General features: G+C 50.6%; 1 long non-coding RNA gene across 1 annotated transcript; it reads right to left on the bottom strand.

Annotated features, from left to right (window-relative positions):
• Window positions 1-820: 820 nt before the first annotated feature.
• LOC140720719 (uncharacterized) lies at window positions 821-2,213 on the bottom strand. Its single transcript, XR_012097246.1, has 3 exons — window positions 2,145-2,213; window positions 1,533-1,594; window positions 821-1,017 (listed from the first exon to the last, which is right to left on the bottom strand). It is a non-coding gene; the product is annotated as an uncharacterized lncRNA (long non-coding RNA).
• Window positions 2,214-2,764: the final 551 nt, after the last annotated feature.

Here is a 2,764-nt window from a genome sequence, read left to right as displayed (position 1 = left end):
TAAATGCCCTCTGCTCATCGGTACCATCGGAGACGGGGTACAGGAGCCTGAAAACTCAACAATTTACAAGCAGCTGCTTCCCCTCCGCCATCAGTTTGGGAACTCTCCCTGAATACTTAAACACTCCCTGGGTAATCACTTATTTTTGCAGTATTTATTAACTTCCCCGATTTACGTTAATTTTACATCTTTGCACGGCATTGAGTCACGTTGTAGTTGCAGGAAAGGTCGGTGAGGCCCCGCTTGGAGGGCGGTGTTCGGTTCCGGTCACCCTCCTGTAGGAAAGATGCCACTGAGATGGAAGGAGTGCGGAGGGAGATTTACGAGGATGTTGCCGGGTCTCGAGGGTCTGAGTTATGGAGAAGAGACGAGAAGGATGGGACTTTGTTCTTTGGAGCGTGGGTATGAAGCCAGGGGAGGCACAGATAGGGTGAATACACAGCCCTTTTTTCCCCTTGGCTGGGGCATCGAGAGCTAGTATGCACAGCATTGAGGTGAGAGTGGGTGGTGACAACGGAGAGAGGAGAGGCAGGGACTGGGGTAAGAGACAGAGATAAATGGGGAGAAGCGGAATGAGTTTGTGAGAAGAAGGGTAGAGTGAGAAGAGGAGTGAGTAGAAAGGAGGAGTAAATGGGGGAGCGGGGGAGTTTGGGGCAGGGATGGGAGAAGAGCGGTCTAGGTGGGGAGAGGGAGAGTAGGGGGAGAATGGAGATGCGAGTAGAGGAGGAGACTCGGGTAGAAATGAGAGGAAGATAGGGTGGGAGGAGATGAAAGGATGGGGGAGTGAGGGTGTAGATTGAATGGGGAGAAGTGGGGTGAAGTCACTTGTTTGAAGTCGGCCCGAAAGGCAGTTGACAGAGACCTCGGACCTCTTCAGGAATATCCGGGTATAAATATGCTGTCTTCTCGCAGATGAATCTGAATTTACTTTTGCAACTGTAACGGTAACTCGATCCGCACTTACTGCAGGTGGGCGTTTCATAGTTTAACTCGTACACAAGATCAGAGGCCACATTCCTGTTAAAGAGGGTTAGACAATTTCAACAGAGACAAAACAGATCCAGCAGACAACCGGAGACCTTCGCCAAACTAATCCCACTAATCTGAGCACTCCCCACAGCCCCTTGTCAGCCTCTAACCTTATCCTATGATACCGCGCTCTCCCCTCAGCGCCGGGTCCATCGCCGTACGAATCCCATTACACCGCTCTCCCCTACAATCCCGAATCAGCTCCCAAATTAATCCCGCTGCACCACTCTCTCCCGCCAACCCTGTGTCAGTGAACAAACTAATCCCACTGTCTCACTGTCCCCACAACCCTGTCTTTCTCCAAACTGATCTCACTGACTCACTCTCCCAACAGATCTGTGTCAGAAATCAAACAAATCCCACTGCCCGATTTTCTCCCCACGACCCTGTTTCAGTCTTCAAACTAATCCCACTGTCCCACTCTCTCCACAACACTGTCTTTCTCCAAACTCATCGCACTGACCCAGCTCCACACCACAGAGCTGCAACAGTCCAAACCTCACCTGTCCGCGCATTTTCCAATCCAGTATGTTACGTATCGTTGGACAGCGCTGGAAACAAACTTCTGTGAAATTAAATCCCTTCAGTTAATGTTTAGAACCAGACTCTAACAATGCATATCCATGTGAAGGGACGGTACAGAGATGGAATCACACAGTGTCTGAGCTTGGGGCGATGGTGCGAGTCTCACTGTTTGTCTGACCCCGGAAGTGTGTGGTGGGACGGTGTGGAGGGAGATTCACTCTGTGTCTGACCCCGGGAGTGTGTGATGGGACGGTGTGGAGGGAGATTCACTCTGTGTCTGACCACGGGAGAGTGTAGATGGGACGGTGTGGAGGAAGACTCCCTCTGTGTCTGACCCAGGGAGTGTCTGATGGGACAGTGTAGAGGAAGATTCCCTCTGTGTCTGACTCAGGGAGTGTGTGGTGGGACGGTGTGGAAGGAGCTTCATTCTGTGTCTTACACCTGGAGTGTGTGGTGGGAATGTGTGTAGGGAAATTCACTCTTTGTCTCACATCTGGAGTGTGTGGTGGTATTGTGTGTAGGGAGAATCAGTGTCTGTCTCACCCCGCGGCCTCTAGATTATTGATATCTCTTCTCGCGGTAAGACATACCTTTTCCTTGTTTGAATTTATTTCGAGGAGCCTTGAATCAAGTTCCGAACAATTTTGCCTCGCTCCATCATAAGATGTTCCAAACGTGGATATGAAATAACAACGGTCTTCATTTTTGGTCCATTCCTGGGGACAAGTTGTCTCTGCAACTCAGGAACAACAAACCGTGAATCTCCCTCCATAAATCCCGTTGCATCAGCTGGGGTCAGAAAAAGTTAAACTCCCTTCGCACTGTCCAATCACACACACCTGGGGGCAGACAGAGAGTGAAGCTGCCTCCACAGCGTCCCCTCATACACTCCTGGGGTCAGATACAGAATAAATTTCCCTTCACACCGTCCTTTCACACATTCCCGGGGTCGATGTGAAACTCCAACCACACCGTCCTATCACACCATTCTGGGATAGAACGCAGACCGAAACTCACACCGCACAGTCACGTCACTCATTCTAGTTGTCCCTCGGCATCATCTTTTCCCACAGTCAGAGTCAGACGCAAAGTGTAGTAATTCAGTATCCGACCTGCCGCATCACGCACTCTCGAGATCAGACCGTAGGGGACGCTGTTTCCACATTGTCCATTCACGCTTTCCAGGGTCAGACATAGGATGAAGCTATCT

The sequence above is a fragment of the Hemitrygon akajei genome, unplaced genomic scaffold (assembly GCF_048418815.1).
Source record: "Hemitrygon akajei unplaced genomic scaffold, sHemAka1.3 Scf000046, whole genome shotgun sequence".
Taxonomy (NCBI): Eukaryota; Metazoa; Chordata; class Chondrichthyes; order Myliobatiformes; family Dasyatidae; genus Hemitrygon; species Hemitrygon akajei.
Note: the sequence above shows the minus strand (reverse complement) of the source record. Positions and strands in the feature narration are given on the sequence as shown.